Here is a 20,524-nt window from a genome sequence, read left to right as displayed (position 1 = left end):
CACTTGAACAGAACCCTCAGAGCAGAATCCACATCAGGGTCCATGGGATGACATCAGGTGCCTATTTCCCATTTGTGAGTACTGAGGCTGTTGGGAGGCTTGGTGTGGCTTCTCCTATTATCTCCCCGCTTACCCCAGACACAGGAAGAAGAAATTGAAATTTGGAAACAATGATCTCACCCTCTTTCTCCCAATCCTTGACCCTTCCTGCCCTAATCAACTATGTATATATCATCAAAATAGTTTTTTAATCTTTTTTAAAAAGATTTATTTATTTTTATTACAAAGTCAGATATACAGAGAGGAGGAGAGACTGAGAGGAATATCTTCCATCCAATGATTCACTCCCCAAGTGAGCACAACGGTCGGTGCTGTGCTGATCCGAAGGCAGGAACCAGGAACCTCTTCTGGGTCTCCCACACAGGTGCAGGGTCCTAATGCATTGGGCCATCCTCGAGTGCTTTCCCAGGCCACAAGCAAGAAGCTGAATGGGAAGTGGAGCTGCCAGGATTAGAACTGGTGCCCATATGGGATCCTGGTGCTTTCAAGGTGAGGACTTTAGCCACTAAGCCACGGTGCCGGGCCCCATAATTTTTTTAATCTTGACATTCCTGAATAGGCTGCACATGATGCCCACCTTGTGATCACCTTAATCAAATTTTTAGCTAGATATACTTATCAAAAATCAAGTTTTGGTGGCTGGTGTTGTGGCACAAAATGTTAAGTTACCTCCTACAGTGCCAGTGTCTCATATGGGTCCCAGAGCTGCTCCAGTTGCAATCCAACTCTCTGCTAATGTGAATGATGGTCAAAGTTCTTGTCACCTTGTACTCACAGGGGAGATCTGGAAGAAGCTCATACTCCTGGCTTTGACTGAACCCAGTTCTGACCATTGAGATCATTTAGGAAGAAAACCAAAAGGTGTTTTTCTCTCTCTCCTCTCTCTGCCACCATTCAAATAGCTAAAATAAGCCTTAAAAAAATAAAAGGAAGAAAAAAATAAAAAAATAAAAGAGAATGAGAATTAAACTTTGGAACTGATATTGTGACACAATGGGTTAAACAGCTGCTTGTGACACCAGCACCCATATCAGCATTCAGGTTCAAGATCCAGCTACTTCACTTCTAATCCAGTTCCCTGAAAATGTACCTGGGAAAGCACCAGAAGATATTCCAAGAAGGTGGGAGAGCTGGTTAGAGTTCTTGACTGCTGGAAGATTTCTCTCTCTTTCTCTCCCCTCCTTAAAATAAATAAATAATTTTTTTAAACTAAACTTCTATGTCTTGAGTCCTCATTACTGTACCTATGCTTACACTGTCATAACACTGCTTACACAGTGAGCCAATTGGAAATATTTTTTTTTTAAGATTTATTTATTTTATTACAAAGTCAGATATACAGAGAGGTGGAGAGACAGAGAGGAAGATCTTCCATCCGATGATTCACTCCCCAAGTGACTGCAACGGGCCGGTGCGCGCCGATCCGAAGCTGGGAACCAGGAACCTCTTCCGGGTCTCCCACTCAGGTGCAGGGTCCCAATGCATTGGGCCGTCCTCAACTGCTTTCCCAGGCCACAGGCAGGGAGCTGGATGGGAAGTGGAGCTGCCGGGATTAGAACCAGCGCCCATAGGGGATCCCGGGGCATTCAAGGCTAGGACTTTAGCCGCTAGGCCAAGCTGCCGGGCCCCCAGTTGGAAATCTAAAGTACAACTCCAAAAGGCAAGAAGATAAGAATTGGAGCAGTTATAATTTCCAGCTGATACAACTTTCATGCTTTTTCTCATATTTCTCTTGGGAAACTGTTATTGGCAGGAAATCCCTAATGGAAGGAAATCTGACTACATATCATGAACTTGCCTTAAGAAAACAGTCTTAAACGACTTATTCCAGACCACTGGCCAAGCACTACAGTGAAGACATGATTCTGTGGTTACTTAAGTTAGTTATGAAATACAAATTATCTCTGGATTATAAAATGGCAGGAAAAGGTGGATTATGTGCAGTGACTAATAAAACTGGCTGAGCTTATATTACTAACAATGGGTCCACAGAAAAAGGTATCTAAAATATTTGGGGTCAAGCCAAATGGCTACAGGATTTCGGTAAGAAGTTATTCATCTCCTGGGCCCAGCGTGATAGTGTAGTGGTTAAACTCATATGGGTGCGCTGGGATACCATATGGGCGCCAGTTCTAATCCTGGCAGGCCTGCTTCCCATCCAGCTCCCTGCTTGTGGCCTGGGAAGGCAGTTGAGGATGGCCCAATGCATTGGGACCCTGCACCCGCATGGGAGACCTGGAGGAGGTTCCTGGTTTCCAGCTTCGGATCGGCACAGCACCGGCCGTTGCGGCTCACTTGGGGAGTGAATCATCGGACGGAGGATCTTCCTCTCTGTCTCTCCTCCTCTCTGTATATCCGGCTTTCCAATAATAAAAAAAAATCTTTAAAAAAATAAAAAAAAAAGAATCCATTGGCTGACATAGTCCATTCATGGTTGGGGTTTTGAGATCAGCAGTTCAGTTGGAGGGATTTCCAAAGAAACTTAGTCTGAGGTAATCCCAGACCTGATTCTTGTGTGTGCTAGCCAATACAGGGTTTGGCACCATCCAACGCCCCAATCAGCTTATACACATGCTGGTCGTTGCAATTGCTGGGTCAGTTCTGGTTCCAGTCATGTCATTCACGTGAACCAATGGGTATTGTAGTCCAGTTTGATCCTGCCCACTTCATACTCTGTCCTCACCCAAACCCGTGGGAACTACAGTCTAGTTGGGGTGACTCCCCATAAGCCCCACCAGGCGTGCTCCCTACCCTGGTCGTCATCCTTGCCACTATGTACTGTCGACTTGTTCAGTCTGTCCCACATCCCATTTAGCTCTTGTACATGTCAATGGGTATTTAAGCCTAGTTCAACCCAAACAACCTACTATCTAGCCCACACACATGCTGGCAGGTGCCTTTCTATCTAGCCACGTCTGCCCATGTCCTGGTTTTCATGCTCTCCAGTGGGAGTGGTAACCCAAGAAAGAGGTGTCCACTATTTCCCTACTAGGCCACTCCCATTCCCTGATTATGCATTCTCCAGGTGGTTCTGGAGTTTAACCTAACAGAATTTACCCCCTGTGCCAGCCTCTGCCATCTGATGATGCAGCAAACCCCGTTCAACCCTCACCCACTCTAATTTTTGCTTGTACCAGTCAGAACAGTCAGCCCAATCTGGCTTTTCCCTGATCTAGCTCACATGAGGCCCACAGGTGTTGTAGCCCTGCCTGGTCTGGTCTGCCCCCATCCCAACTCATGCTCTCCAGTGGGAGTGGATGTCCAGTAGGGGAGCCCACATTCCCCCTGCTGGCTTCACCCCCTCCCTCTCTGATTCTCACGTGTGCTGTCTGGGCGCTGGCATTTTTTAATGTACACCCGTTTGCATTGCGACCGAACCTGGCCTGACCTACACTCCATTCTGGTGCTCGGATTCACCAGTAGGTGATGTGAACAGGTTCAGGCTGGTCTGCCATTGACCTATGCCAAATGTATGCCAATGAGCATCTTTTTCCTCTGGCCTGGTCTGGGTTGCTCCCTATCGTGGTTCTTGCACGCACCTGCAGGGACTGTGTCCCAACAGAGCAGTTTCCCAAGATCCTCCATCAGAACCTCTCCGATGACAGAGCTTGCGCATACTGGTGAGTCTATGAGCCAGCCCTACTTAGTCCACCTCCTGTCTTGGCAGTAACACTGGCCTTTCCTTACTGGCCTTCAATCCATTCCGGTTCTTACTGTTGAGTGTTTCAGCCCAGCCAGGGCTCAGAAAGACACTGTTAAAAGACCGAAGGTGCAAAAAGAGAATCTGTCTTTACAAATCTATTTAATGAAATAATAAGGGAAAACTTATCTAAAGAATTGGGAAACAACATCCAGAAGTGGCACAGAGCTCCCAACAGGATTGACCAAAAGCAATCTTCATGACAACACATGATCATCAAGCACCCTCAATTAAATTTAAGGACAAGATCTTTAAATGTGCATGTGAAAAAAATCAACTGAAATATAAAGGAATGTCAATTAAACTCACAGGAGACCTCTCACAAGAAACTCTACAGGCAAGAAGAGAATGGAGTGACATATTCCAGATTCTAAAAGCAAAAAACTGTCAGCCTAGGATAACATACCCACCAAAACTTTCTTTGTCTTTGAAAATGAAATAGAGAATAAAGATGGTGGCAAAGGGTGCAGACATGTTTGAGATCACGGAGAATTATTACACAAGGAAAAGAACAGAGAGCAGATAACAGAAAAAAAATAGGTGTCAGGAAGTCAACAGGGAGGTACCTGGAGAACCCTTGGACATAGGGAAGAGGTAACGATGGCAGAGCGATGTTACATGGAATAGAAAACCCACCAGAGAGCAGTGATGTGGACTCCAGAGGCAACTAGGGATCCAGAGGCAGCCACAGATCATCCCTTGTGGCAGCCAGGTGCGAGCTTGGGTTCACACAGGGAGCTTGGGAGGTGAAGGCAGACTGGGACTGGCCAGTCCAGCTCAATACTTTGGCCCAGAAACAAACAGAAAAGGAGCTACAGTCTCCAAAGGGCAGACTGGTAATCAGTTGGAGCTAACAGCACTGGGATCAAATGCCAGAGTAGGCACATCTCCAGCTAGTCACACCTGGCTGATCTCATGGGGAGGACAGCACCAGTTTTGTGTCCCACGTGATCTGTGTGATTCCTGGATTGGAAAAACAACAGCCCTGGCTCTCTGGCAGTGCTCCATTGGGCACCATCTTGTATGTTTAGACAAGATCAGTGCCGCCAATAAAACTAGTTATCTGGGACACTTGGCGTCTTCCTAACCCAGGACACTGACTGAGCATAAAAATTTACTTGTATACCTGCAGGTAATACATCTTAGATCTCTGCACTAAGGAGAAAAATACACCAAACAGGATTGCAATGTCAAAAGATAAAAGAAGAAACAGAGGCACAACTAAAGTTACCAAAGACTCTCCATTAAAGGAACAAAACACTCTATCACAATCAAAGCTAACTGAGGAAGATACTGAAAAAATGGGGGACACGGAAATCAGAAAACTTATGATAAAACTTCTGACCAACAATGAGAAGCACATAATACAAGAGTTCAAAGAATTTAAAGAACTGGTTACACAGGAAATGAATCAAATTAAAGCTGATATTTCAGAAGTTAAGAATACAGTGGAGCAAATTAAAAGTTCAAAGCAGAGTCTAAAAGTAGAATGAAGTAGAAGAAAGAATATCAAAATTGGAAGATATTTCCTGTTACCAGGGAAAAACAAATAGAAAGCTGGAATCAGAGCTAGGCCAAACTAAAAAATGTATCCAAGAATTAAAAGATGCAATTAAAAGGCCCAGCATAAGAGTTAAGGGAGTTCCAGAAGGCACAGAAAGAGCAACTGGGATTAAAGGTGTATTCAATGAAATAATACACGAAAACTTTCTTAATCTAGGGAAACAATTGGGAGACAACATCCAAAAGGGGCACAGGACTCCCAGCAGGGATGACAAAAAGCAAACTTCACCAAGACACATGATAATCAAGCTCTCCTTTGTTGAACATAACGGAAAGATTCTCAAATGTGCATGGGACAAAAATCAAGTGACATATAGAGGAACCCCAACCAAACTCACTGCTGACCTCTCAGAGGAAACACTGCAGGAGAGGAGACAATGGAGTGATATATTCCAGACTCTAAAAGGGAAAAATGTTCAGCCCAGAATAATGTATCCTGCAAAGCTCTCCTTTGTCTTTGAAAATGAAATAAAATTATTCCACAGTAAAGAAAAACTGCAAGATTTCGTGTCATCCCAACCAGACCTACAGCTAATACTCAAAGATGTTCTAGTGAAAGAGAAAAGGAATAGCAGCTACCAAAGCCAATGGCATATGTGGAGAACATCCTGCTAAAAGGCCAACAGAAGATGCAACCAAAGGACAACACAATACTAAAATGACAAAACCAAATTGCCACATATTCATATTATCATTGAATGTAAATGGCTTAAATTCATCAATCAAATGCCATAGATTAGAAAGTTGGATCAAAAGCAAAACCCATCTATCTGCTGCCGACAGGAGACACATCTCTCTAACAAAGATCAGAGCAAACTGAAAGTGAAAGGATGGAAAAAGCTATTCCAAGCGAATGGTAAGGAAACACGTACGGGGGTAGTCATTCTTATATCAGGTAGTATAGACATTGATGCAAAAAACATTAAAAGAGATGAAGAAGGATACCATATAATGATCAAGGGATCCATTCAGCAAGAAGAGATCACCATAATAAATATATATGAGCCAAATGCCAAGGCATCTAGCTATGTGAAACAAACATTAATGGACTTAAAAGGAGAAATAGACTCCAATGCAATCATAGTAGGTGACCTTAATACCCTTTTAACATCAATGGAGAGATCAGAAAAACAGAGCAAAGAAACAACAGAGCTCACCCAAACTCTAGAGCAAATGGACTTGGTTGGTATCTATTGAACCTTTCATCCTACAGATAGAGCTAACACTTTTTTCCATCAGTGCATGGAACCTTCTCCATAATTGACTATGTTATAGACCACAAAACAAGCCTCAGCAATTTTTTTTTTATTACAAAGTCAGCTTTACAGAGAGGAGGAGAGAACAGAGAGCAAGATTTTCCGTCCGATGATTCACTCCCCAAGTGACCAAACGGCTGGTGCTGATCAAAGGCCAAGAGCAGAGAGCCTCCTCCAGGTTTTCCATGCGGGTGCAGGTTCCCAAGGCTTTGGGCCATCCTCAACTGTATTACCAGGCCACAGACAGAGAGCTGGATGGGAATTGGGGCTGCTGGGATTAGAATCAGTGTCCATATGGGATCTCAGCACATTCAAGGCAAGGACTATAACTGCTATGCTATCACGCTGGGCCCAAGCCTCAGCAAATTTTAAAAAATCTAAATTATACCATGCATCTTCTCAGATCATTATGGAGGGAAGTTAGAGACCAAGAAGCCAAAACACTCAAGAAAACTGCAAACACATGGAGACTGAATAATATGTTACTAAATGAGCAATGGGTTAGAGAAGAAATTGAAGGGGAAATTTAAAAATTGCTTGAAACAAATGAAGACATCAAAACAGCATATCAAAACTTATGGACACAATCAAGGTAGTGTTAAGAGGAAAGTTTATCTCAATCAAAGCTTATGTTAAGAAATTAGAAAGGTATCAAGTAAATCAGCTAACCTTGCAGTTGAAGGAACTAGAAAAACAACAGCAAAGCGATCTTAAGAATACTAGGGAATTTCTTTTTTAAGTTTTATTTATTTATTTATTTATTTATTTATTTGATTGTCGGTTTGCTGTTTTGGCTGTATCTCATATGTTTTGATGTTTTTATGTCAGCTTGCTTGCTTCCAAATAATCTCTTTTCTCTAGTAGAATTCATCAAGTGCTCATGAAGTATATGATGGCATCATCTTTCCCAAGAAACTTCTGTGTTTCCTTTTAGTTAAGCATGTGCTGCTTACTAAGTGGCACATTATTTTATCAGGGTGCTGCAATGTGTTGTTGCAATGTGTTGTTGATGCTGTTGTTGAGTTCGATGTGGCTGTTATGAAATGATGTCAATCCGAAAAACAGTAATATTATTGCAACCTCAAACAGCCTGTATCTCATGCAATAAGATATTGTGAAATAACCAATGATATGAGGCAGATTGCTTATGATCTACATCAAAGAATTGTAAAACCTAATGTACTTGTAAGGCCCCTTGATACTTGGAAATGGGGAGGGAGAGCAGAGAAATCTTACATCACCCTAGAAGGTGTGAGGAAGATGGGAAATATAACCTATCAGGATCATAACTGGTAACTCATATGCAACAGACTCGAATTAGCATTAGACAATAGCAAAACTACAAAGGCATATGGGGGAATCAGGAGTAATCCTAACAACCTCTTAATAGGAGGTCATACGCATAGAGCAGGGAGGACTCCAGAGTGGAGCAGGCAGATAGGAGGAGGCATGTATCCCAACCCTGAAGACTCCCAGATCCTCACCAAGGAGCACCGAGGACTGCATCCCTACTGCCAAGGAGACCACGGGGAAATGGAGTGCCTTCTGAGGCCAAGAACTCTGAGGTCAACCACCCCCATTTGGATCTACCACATGGGATGGAAGAAGCCCAAATCCTGCCTAGCAGGTTCCAAGGTCATCGGAACAACAACCAGGATCCCTGAGCGGTCCGCAGAAACAGAAGAACAGTAAACTTCCTTCGGGACTAGGGAGAGGAGCTTTCTCTGGTCCTTGCCTGCTTCCAACTTTGGGTCTCCACCCTCCTCTCGTAATAACCATCAGGAGTGCTCCAGAAATCCCTCAAAACAAACAAACAAACAAAACTAGAATAGATAGACAGAGAACAACAAGGAAAGCTTAGAAACAGATAGGAAAAGGTCAGCGGGGATGCACTTATACCTCACTGGGTGGGACACAAAGATTAGTTACTCCTAAGTGGGGTATGGAAGATTTCTCTGCACACCCCTCCTAAACATGCTCACCTAAACTGTTGATATATATCCTGTTAGAATTATAGCGTTAGACCACCCGAAAAACAGCCAGGTTCAGCGATATCATGCTTCAATGCTATAAACTGCTAAAGACTAAAACTAAAATAGGCATGAGAAAGCTGAATAGCAATCTAAGCCATTTTAAGGTGTATAGAATACGGTTGAATGTAAACCAAAATTGAAATGTCTATGAAGAAGTCACAGGTTGTGGTTGAGAACCTGCATTTTCCTATTAACATATTGGTTAATCAATACCATGTCAATTAATGCCATAATGTTGTAAATGGTTGGAAATATTATGTTGGGACTTTTAATTGATTGGAATGATACTCTGCCGGCTCTACCTTCAGACCAGAGATGGTCTCACCAAGAAACCATTGAACTTACCAGGACGATAGGATCCTGGACTTTATGTTTGGTAAATACCTCCAATGAAAGAATGTCAACTGAATTTGAACTATGGAAATGCAACAAGGTGGAGCAATCCACCATGGGGGGAGGGTTTTGGGAGGGGTGGAGGGAATCCCAGAGCCTATGAAACTGTGTCACATAATGCAATGTAATTAGTTTAAAAAAAAAAAGGAAATGCAATAAAAATATATGTTAAAAAAAAGAATACTAGGGAAAAAGAAATCATCAAATAAGGGAGGAAATAAAACAAATAGAAACCAAGAGAATGGTACATAACATCAACGAATCAAAGAACTGGTTCTTTGAGAAAATCAACCAAATAGATTCCCCACTAGCCCAACCAATCAAAAAAAGGAGGGAAAAAATACACATCAATAGCATTAGAGACGAGAAAGGAGATAAAACAATAGATGACTCAGAAATACAAAGAATCATCAGGAACTATTACAAGCACCTATACGCAAACAAATCAGAAGACCTAGACAAGATGGATAGATTTTGGACACATACAATCCACTAAAACTGAACCATGAAGCAATCAACAGTCTAAATAAACCAATAACATGCACTGAGATTGAATCAGTAATTAAAGCCCTCCCAATCAAGAAAAGTCCTAAATCAGATGGCTTCACTACTGAATTCTACCAGATGTTTCAAGAGGAACTTACCCCAATCCTACACAAGCTTTTCCAAACAATAGAAAGAGAGGCAATCCTTCCAAACTCATTTTATGAAGCCAATATCACTTTAATACCAAAGCCAGATAGTGAAACAACAGAAAAAGAGAACTACAGACCAATATCCTCCATAACATAGATGCAAAGATCCTCAATAAAATACTAGCCAACAGGATCCAACAACACATCAGGCAGATCATTTACCCAGACCAGGTGGGATTCATCCCAGGCATGCAGGGATGGTTCAACATTCACAAATCAGTAAATGGGATACATCACATCAACAAAATAAAAACTAAAAACTATATGATCCTCTCAATTGATACAGAGAAGGCATTTGATAAAATCCAACACTACTTCATGCTGAAAACCCTAAGCAAGATAGGCATAAAGGAACATTTTACAACACAATCAAAGCAATTTGTGAAAAACCAATGCCAGTATCATACTACATGGAGGAAGATTAAAATCTGAAACTAGACAGGGATATCCACTGTCACCACTACTCTTCAATATAGTTTTGGAAGTCCTAGCAAGAGCTACTAGGCAAGAAAAGAGAACTAAAGGAATCCAAATTCGGAAAGAGGAAATGAAATTATCTCTACTTGCAGATGACATGATTCTCTACATAGGAGAACCAAAAGACTCAGTCAAGAGATTATTGGAACTCATAAGAGACTTTGGCAGAGTATCAGGATACAAAATTGGTGAACACATATCGATGGCACTAGTGTACAATAATTAATCCAATGCATGAGAAATAAATTGTAAGTAAGTCCTCTTTGAAACAGAGGAGAAGGGCTCGGCGGCGTGGCCTAGCGGCTAGAGTCCTCGCCTTGAAAGCCCCGGGATCCCATATGGGCGCCGGTTCTTATCCCGGCAGCTCCACTTCCCATCCAGCTCCCTGCTTGTGGCCTGGGAAAGCAGTCGAGGACGGCCCAATGCATTGGGACACTGAAACAGAGGAGAGGAATCTTAAATACCTAGAAATTAAGCTAACTAAACATGTGAAAGACTTCTATGACAAAAATTGTAAAACTTTAAAAAAAGAAATAGAGGGCCCGGCGGCGTGGCCTAGCGGCTAAAGTCCTCGCCTTGAATGCGCCGGGATCCCATATGGGCACTGGTTCTAATCCCGGCAGCTCCACTTCCCATCCAGCTCCCTGCTTGTGGCCTGGGAAAGCAGTTGAGGATGGCCCAATGCATTGGGACCCTGCACCCGCGTGGGAGACCCAGAAGAAGTTCCAGGTTCCTGGCTTCGGATCGGCGAGCACCGGCCCGTTGCAGCTCACTTGGGGAGTGAAACATCGGATGGAAGGTCTTACTCTCTGTCTCTCCTTCTCTCTGTATATCCGGCTTTCCAATAACAATAAAATCTTAAAAAAAAAAAAAAAAAGAAAGAAAGAAACAGAAAAAGACACTGAAAAATGGAGGAATTTACCAAGTTCCTGTATTGGCAGGATCAACATCATCAAAATGACCATATTACCAAAAATAACAAACAGATTCAATGCAATCCCAATCAAAATCCCAACAACATTCTTTCAAGAAATAGAAAAGATGACGCAAAAGTTCATCTGGAATCACAAAAGATTATAACTAGCCAAAGCTATCCTGAAAAATCTAAATCAAGCTGGGGCCCAGCGCAGTGGCCTACTGGCTAACATTCTCACCTTGAACGTGCCAGGATCCATGTGGGCACTGGTTCTAATCCTGGCAGCTCCACTTCCCATCCAGCTCCCTGCTTGTGACCTGGGAAAACAGTCAATGATGGCACAATGCCTTGGGACCCTGCACCTGCATGGGAGACCTGGAAGAGGTTCCTGGCTCCTGGCTTCGGATTGGCACAGCACTGGCCGTTTGGTCACTTGGGAGTGAATCATCGTTGGAAGATCTTCCTCTCTGTCTCTCCTCCTCTCTACATATCTGACTTTGCAATGAAAAATAAATATTAAAAAAAAGAAAAGAAAAGGAATCAAGCTGGAGGAATCACAATTCCAGACCTGAAGAACAGTGGTTATATGTAGTATGGTACTGGTACTGGTACAGAAACAGAGAAGAAGATCAATGGAACAGAATAGAAACACCAGAAGGGCATACACACATGTATAGCCAACTAATCTTTGACAAGAAAACTGAAAACAATCCAGGCAAAAAGTCTGGTCTCTTCAACAAATGCTGTTGGGACAGCTGGATAGCAGCTTGCAGAATTAAAAAGCAAGACCCGCACCTGTCACATTATACTAAAATCAGTTCTAAATGGTTCAAGGACCTAAATCTACACCAAGAAACCATCAAACTATTAAAGGAAAACATAGGAAGCACACTGCAAGAAATAGGAATGGGGAAAGACTTCTTAGAAAAAGATGCCAAAAGCAAAGGCAATCAAAGCCAAAATGAACAAATGGGACTGCATCAAACTAAAGAGCTTCTGTACAGCAAAGGAAACAATTAACAAAGTGAAGAAGCAACCAACAGAATGGGAGAAAATTTTGCATACTACACAAGTGATAAGGGACTAATATCCAGGATTTACAAAGAGCTTCAGAAACCCAGGGACAGTAAAAAAAAAAAAAAAAAGCCCTGTGAAAAACATGGGCAAATGAATAGACGTTTTTCAAAGCACGAGTTTAAGTGGCTAACAGACATATGAAAAGATGCTCAGGCTCCCTAGCCATCAGGGATATAAACGAAAACCACGTTGAGGTACCACCTAACTCCAGTGAGAATGGCCTGCATTCAGAACTCAACTAACAACACCTGCTGGTGTGGATGTGGGAGAAAGGCACCCTCCTTCACTGCTGGTGGGAGTGTAGGCTAGTACAACCACTGTGGAAATCAGTATGGAGAGTGCTTGGAAAATTGCAAATAAACCTGCCATATGATCCAGCTATCCTGCTCCAAGGATATACCCAATAGAAATGAAGTCTGTATATGAGAAGGGGATCTGTAATCCTGTATTTGCAGCAGCGCAATCCGCAATAGCAAAGACATGGAAACAATCCAGATCTGTGTCCAAAGAAGAGTGGTTAAAGAAACTGGTACATCTATTCCATGGAATATTATTCAGCCAATAAAAACAATGAAATTATACTCTTTACAACTAGGTGGTCCCAACTAGAGACCATTCTGCTCAGTGAAATGAATCAATCACAAAAGAACAAATACCATATGTTCTCTCTTATATGAGGAAACTAGCATGGAGAGTGTAACTTTAATAATCCGATCCATATTGTTCTTTTTTTTTTACTGCATCCCATGTGTTATGATGTTTTTTATTTCAGTTTTATTTATCCCAAATACTTTCTTTTCTCTTGCTGAATACATTGCTGGCTCATGCATTACATACATGGTGGCAACATTTTTCCCAATAGACGTTTGTGCTTCTGTAATTTGTTGTTATTTGTAATTTGTTGTTATTGCTGTCGTTGTCATTGATGAAGCTGTTGTTCTAACTCATAACAGTTGTTGACCTTGTTTCATGACTTCTCAATTATGGAAATGTATAATGATGGAGTACTGGGGTCTACCATATCCAGCTGTGGGGGTATAATGGATCATGCATCCCTGCTTCCAGATGAAAGCTGTATTCCCAATGAAACTGTTGGACATGTGTAGACAATGGGATGCTGGACTATCTGATATTGTCTGTACCAGTAATGTTGTGGTACGCTTACATAACAGACTAATGGAATTATGATTCCTTATAAAGGACTATACCACTGTAGTAAAACAGGGAAAATGTGTCGGGGGGGTGGGAGTTGGGGAGAAATTCTACTCTATACAAAATTGCACCACACAATTCAAAAATTTTAAATTAAAATATATTAAAAAAAGAAAATGAAATAAAAATTCTTCCACAGTAAAGAAAAGTAAAAAGAATATGCCTCTCCCAAACCTGCTCTACAAATGATACTGGAAAACGTTCTCTTGACAGAGAAGAGGAATTGCACCCACCAAAACTAGAGACAAATGTGAAGAACATCCCAGTAGAATAACTACAGAAGACTCAATCAATGAACAACCCATTGCTAAAATGACAGGACCAAATTGCCACCTATTCATACTAACCCTGAATTTAAATAGCTTGAACTCATCAATAAAATGTCAGATTAGTAGACCAAATTAAAAAACAAAACTCATCTATTTGTTGCCTACACCAACAAAGATCAGTGGAAGCTATATCTCATGGATTTTGATTTTGTTACATTTAGTTCTATCTTTTCAAAACATTTTCTTCCTCATTAAAATCTTCACTGATCATACAGTAGCACCATTTTCTTCAAGAAGGTGCTTAATATTCTTTTTCATTTCTTCAGTGACACATTACTCATTCAGTAGCTTGTTATTTTAACTTCATGGTGTTTTTAATTTCACACTTTCTTCTTATTGTTGATTTTGTATTGTGGCTTTTCATTTAAGGGGATGTATAGTAACTGTGTAATGAAGACTATCCTATCCAGATGTGAGGAAACAATGCAGTTTGCATCTCTACTTTCAGACAAAGATGGACTCCCAACAAAACTGTTGACCAATAGGCTGCTGGATTCTTTGTCATTGTCCATGTCTGCCATGGTGGACACATGACAGCTTATTAACTATAATATAGTAATAATATAAGGGTACTCAGTAGGAGGAGAGAACCTGGGGAGAGGGAAAGGGAAATCCCAGGGCCTATGGAGTTGTATAATAAAGTGATAGTGGTAATAATAAAAAGCTGAAAAAAAGCAAAAAAATAATAACAAAGGCAATAATGCAGATTCTGTTGACAATAAAAAGTTTCACTATTAAAGATTTATTTATTTATTATTTATTTATGGTCCTGGCACAGTAGCCTAGCAGCTAAGGTCTTTGCCTTGCAAGCACCAGCATGTCATATAAGGGCTGGTTCTAATCCTGACAGCCCCGCTTCCCATCCAGCTCCGTGCTTGTGGCCTGGGAAAGTAGTCGAGGACGGCCCAATGCATTGGGACACTGCACCCGCATGGGAGACCCGGAAGAGGTTCCAGGTTCCCGGCTTCGGATTGGCGCGCACCGGCCCGTTGCGGCTCACTTGGGGAGTGAATCATCAGACGGAAGATCTTCCTCTCTGTCTCTCCTCATCTGTGTATATCTGGCTGTAATGAAAATGAATACATCTTTAAAAAAAAATAAGATGATAATTGACACATGTCTGTACTGTGAGCTACTTGAGGGTTTGGTTTTCACTTGTTAGTGTTGCGTGGTGTGAGAGAAATCACGCCAGACAAGTTTAGTATATACTAAGTTGCCTTTATTAACCATGTTTGGCAATGGCAGGACCCATAGAAATTATCAAATGGCAAGTCCCCTTGGCAATCCAACTTAAATAGAAACCATGAGGAACACATGGTCATTACCGTGATGTCTGTCTTTCAGATTGAAGATCTTTGTTTCAGCTTCACCAACAATATAAATTATCCAAGCGGACATGCAGCCAACAACCTGAATCCCTACCTTCCAAGGCTGCAAACATTCACCTTTCCCATTACTGCTAGGCCTCACCTCTCCTGGAACTCTTGTAAGTAACAAATTAGAAATTCAAAGCATTTTAGTAGTAGCAGTGAACCGAGGCTGTGGAATATAGACATAGAGGGGCCATGTGCAGGCGCCGCCTATCCTCGAAGTCTGAACACTGGAAGCCAGAGAGTAAGCAGGTGCTGGTGAGGCCCAGAGGTCGAGTGCAAGAGTGTCTGATGAGAGTCCTAGAGAGCCGCTTGCTATCAGGGACCTTTATGAGGGCTTGAGAAGGGAGTGGTTATGCAACAATGCAATACCACCCCTTCTCAGGCTCCAGGTTGTGATATAGGTGAGCATCACAGGTAGGCAGAAAGGATTATATGGCTGGGGGAGGCATGGCTTCCAAGCTTGTGACCCTGAACTTCCTGTCTAAGACCGCAACACTAGCCTCCACATCTAGCCTTTGTCTGGATTTTAACACAGGACAGCCCACTCCCCACCCCCGCCCAGCACAGATGTATTCAATGACTGAAAACCTTGTTGGACAGTTCTAATGTCCAAATGCCATAAACTGCGTTGGATGCTGGAGAAGCATTATACATGAAACTAGCAATCTAGTGAGTTTTTCAAACCAGAAAGTTTCCAGGGCAGCAGAGATGGGTGTTCCCAAAGTTTTATAATCCCAGATCCCAATAGATTCAGGAGTGGAGATCATCCATCTACCTTCTCATTTTCCAGGGAGGAAGATCAGCCCCAGAAAGGTTAACCATCCTTGGCCTGGTCCAGAAAGGCCAACCACCCTCGGCCTGGCCCATGTAAAATTGCCAGGAGGCTCAAACTCTGTTTGAAATTACAGTTGATTACAAATTAACAAAACTTTTTTCAGTTAATCTTTGATGAAGAATTTTTCAGTTAGTCCTGATAAAATTTCTTTCTAGAAGAAAGGCAACTGCCTCAGTTTCATACCAAACTTATCTCTGAGATAAGACCTATCAGCGATAAAAAAAACATCCAGCCTAACTTGTACATAATTACCCCTTTCTCCAAATTTATAAAGGTCTTACTTGCTCTTCCTGAAAGTGAACAATTTCCTTTCTATGGCTCTGTTGTTTTGGGTGGTTATATAACCTTAACTGCTATTTGATTTTCCATAGCTTTATGTGTACACATCCTAAGTAGACCACCCCAACTCATTTTACAGCTTAGGATATGAAGACATGTAAGACATTTCTTGATGTTCTTTTTACATTAAAATAGTTCACTTATAAAATCGCTATTAACTTTAAGTTTTATTGTGTCCCTCTTTTTTTTTTTTAAGACTTATTTTATTTTTATTGGAAGGTCAGATACACAGAGAGGAGGAAAGACACAGGAAGATCTTCCATCCATTCATTCACTTCCAAATTGGCCACAACGGCTGGAGGTGAGCCAATCTGAAGCATGGAGCCAGGAGCCTTTTCCAGGTCCCAAAACTTGGGGCAGTCGTCAGCTGTTTCCCAGGCCGCAGGAAGGAAGCTGGACGTGGCCGGGATACTCTGGCCGTTGTAGGGCCACTGAGGGATTGAACCAGTGAATGCAAGATCTTTCTCTCTAAATCTGCTTGCCAACAAAAATATATAAATCTTGGGCCTGTGAAGTCTGCTACTAGCTAAAGTCCTTGACTTGCATGCCACAGGATCCTGTATGGGTTCCAGTCTGTGTCCTGGATGCTCTACTTCCCGTTCAGCTCCATACTTGTGGCCTGGGAAAACAGTAAAGGATGGCCAAAAGTCTTGGAACCATGCACCTGTGTGGGAGACCCAGAAGAAGTTCCTGGATTTGAATTGGCTAAGCTCTGGCCATTGCAGCCACTTTGGAAGTAAACTAGCAGATTGAATTTCTTCCTCTCTGTATCTCCTCTCTAATCTGCTTTCAAATAAAAGTAGGTAAATTTTAAGATAAATAAATGGAATAAAAACTTGAAACAACTATAAAATCAATAAGTCCATTCATTTCTCCGGACGTCATTTTTGCAACACGAGAGTTGGCCAGATATCTGCTTCTGAACAGCAATCCGTGAAACTGTTTGAAATTCAAACTCTGGGATCCAGTTCCAGACTCCTAAAGCAGCATGTATTTTTACAAAAGTTCCACCTGATTTACATGCTTACTAAAATTTGAGAAGACCCAAAAAGATAGAAACTTCCAGCTAATAAATTCTCAATCTCACGATTCTAATCGAAAGATTCTAACCTGAGTAAAGTGAGTGTCATGTGCTTAAGTTGGATTTGACTGGAGGAAATGACTGCTCAGCAAGCTGAATAAACTTTTCAGGTCAGAGCTTTACAATAACAAAGGAAGCAGAAAATAAAGACTTGTTATACTTGTTTGGTCTTCCTTCTAATCATGCTGAGATTGATTTAGTATTTAGGTGGCCACAAACCATCATTATATGTGCAACGCCCGCACATTTCTGAGTGAAAACCAAACCAAACCAAACAAAACAAAACCAAACCAAACAAAACCAAACAAACTAAAAGGTGAGTTTCCTGATTTTGAGACATCGTGTGAATAAGACAGAAGCCTTTGCTTTAAAACGTTTATTGTTTGGGGTTTGGGGTTGACTTAATTACAGGCTGCTTCCTAATTTGTTGTTATTTGCCGGAATAGGAGGTCGAACCAATTTAGGGAAATACCTCCTGTTAAAGTGAAAGGGTGATAAGCACTGTGTGTAGGGGAACTAACAGGCCACTTTTGCTGCCCACTGACATGGTATGTGTGATTATGTAACTAAAAGCCATCACTGGATAGGCTATGAGCTCTACTTTCCCTTCTCATGTATCTGTGGCCCAAAATAGGATATGGTTTAGTTTAACTCAAGATCAGCAAAGACTGGAGCCCAATAGAAAACATGCAGAACAAATCAGTAGTCTTGTGGGAGAGGAGGGAGTTAGTAACTTCACAGCAGCCAAGAGCTACTTATGAGATTGTGTAAGAGAACTCATTGTTGGGTTTGGCAGCGTGGCCTAGTGGCTAAGGTCCTTGCCTTGATCCCATATGGCCGCTGGTTCTAATCCCGGCAGCTCCACTTCCTCTCTATCTCTCATCCTCTCAGTATATCTGACTTGGTAATAAAAATAAAGTAAATCTTTCCAAAAAAAAAAAAAAAAAGAGAGAGAGAACTCATTGTCCCCTTGGAGACCAGTGCTGGAGCTGGTGGAAAGCTGGAGAGAGTGGCTTTATTATGTTTTCAGATGAATACACCATCCTCAACTGCAAGTGTAGCTTTTCGGATTAGAGGGTAGCTTACGTGGCAGATAACTGTTAGTAGCAGCATACTTGGTATACACATAATCATTAAATAAGAATGCTTTCCAAATGAAATGTCTGTGTTTCATGGTGCCTCTTTCAACATGTCATTTTATTGGCCAATTTTGCACCTCTCAGTGAAGCTGGACACAAGTGGATTCCTCTGGTTCTCAGAGATGAAGTAGCACTTAAGTGCTGTTGCAATTCCTCTTTGTCATTCTCTGGTGCATAGCAAGCACTAGGCTACATTTCTTTAGTGACACATGTCCTGATACCACAACTGGATTTGTAACTTTCTCCTAAGGAAGAACTGGTGTAAGTGCATGGTAGCAGCCAGCCCTGTATGATATGATGTTGAGGTTTCTTAAAACTCTTTGAATATTCAGTTGCTTATATTAAGTAGTCTGTATTTTCTTTCTCTACCATTGACTCCTCCAGTTAATACAAGTCTCCATTTGTGAATTATTAAAAGAATTCTATTAATAATATTTTCATGGCCCAGTGCAATAGCCTAGTGGAATAAGTCCTCATCTTGCATGTGCCAGGACCCCATATGGGCACCAGTTTGTGTCTCTGTGGCCCTGCTTCCCATCCCGCTCCCTGCTTGTGGCCTGGGAAAGCAGTCAAGGATGGCCCAAAGTCTTGGGACCCTGCACCTGCGTGGGAGACCCAGAAGAGGCTCCTGGCTTCAGATTGGCTCAGCTCCTGCCATTGCGGCCACTTGGGGAGTGAATTAACAGGAATCACAGTGATACCTACATGGGATGCTGTTACTGCAGGCAGTAACTTACCTCACTATGGCACAGCACCATACTGAAAAGGTTGTATTGAGCAATTACCATGTGGTAGGTATAGGGAACATGGACGTGAAGCATCAGTTTTTGTCTTATGCATGTGTTAACAATAAAGCCCTGTGACACTGTACTATATACTCTAACTGGCTTGACCACAGAGCATGGAACAGGAGCACAAAGGAAGAGTGAGCGGAAGGGACACTAACTGCCTGGGGAGCGGAGGTAAGTTTGTAAATTGTTCCTGGAGAAGGGTGTGCAAATTGGGCAAGGATGGTAGGGATGGAGTCAAGGAGTGCATTCCAGAATAGGCAGAAGGCACTATACTTGAACCAACACAGAGATGTGTGTCACTGGCAGCATAGATGAACATCCTTTCCTGTGATTGTCCAGGAACATGACATTCATTTAATGTTATTTTGTTTTCTAAAAATATTTATGTATTTATTGTTATTTGAAAGGCAGAGTTACAGAGAGAGAGAGAGAGGAGACACATACAGAGAAAGACAAACAGACAAAGATATTATTTATCTTCTGTTTCACTCCCTAAGTGGCCATAACGTCTAAAGCTGTGGCAAACAGAAACGAGGAGCCAGGCCTCCATCCAGGTCTCCCACATGGATAGAGCAGGACCAAGCTCTGGTCTATCTTCACTGCTTTCCCAGGTACATCACTAGGAAGAAGATCAGTAGTGGACTTGAACTAGTGCTCATTTGGGATGCTGGAGTCACATGTGGTGGCTTGACTGATTACACCGCAACACTAACCCCAGTTACGCATATATATCTATATTTTAAAATATTTATTTATTTATTTGCAAGTCAGTTACAGAGAGGCAGAGATAGAGAGATCCTTCATCCACTGATATATTTTTAAAATTTATTTTATGTTTTATTGCAAAGTCAGATATACAGAGAAGAGGAGACAGAGAGGAAGATCTTCCATCTGATGATTCACTTTCCAAATGACCGCAATGGCCAGAGCTGAGCCAATCTGAAGCCAGGTGCCCAAAGCTTCAACCAGATCTCCCGCATGGGTGCAGAGTCCTAAGGCTTTGGACCATCCTCAATTGTTTTCCCAGGTCACAAGCAGGAAGCTGGATGAGAAATGGAGCTGCCAGGATTAGAACCAGCACCCAGTTGGGATCCAGGCACATTCAAGGTGAGGATTTTATATGCTAGACCCCTGCACAGGGCCCACCCACTGATTTCTGAATGGCCACATAGCCAGGGCTGATCCAGGCTGAAGTTTGGAGCCAGGACCTTTGTTTGGGTCACCTACATGGGTGCAGAAGCTCAAACATTTGGGC

The sequence above is a fragment of the Ochotona princeps genome, chromosome 3, assembly GCF_030435755.1.
Source record: "Ochotona princeps isolate mOchPri1 chromosome 3, mOchPri1.hap1, whole genome shotgun sequence".
Classification (NCBI taxonomy): domain Eukaryota; kingdom Metazoa; phylum Chordata; class Mammalia; order Lagomorpha; family Ochotonidae; genus Ochotona; species Ochotona princeps.
This window is presented reverse-complemented; position numbering follows the sequence as displayed.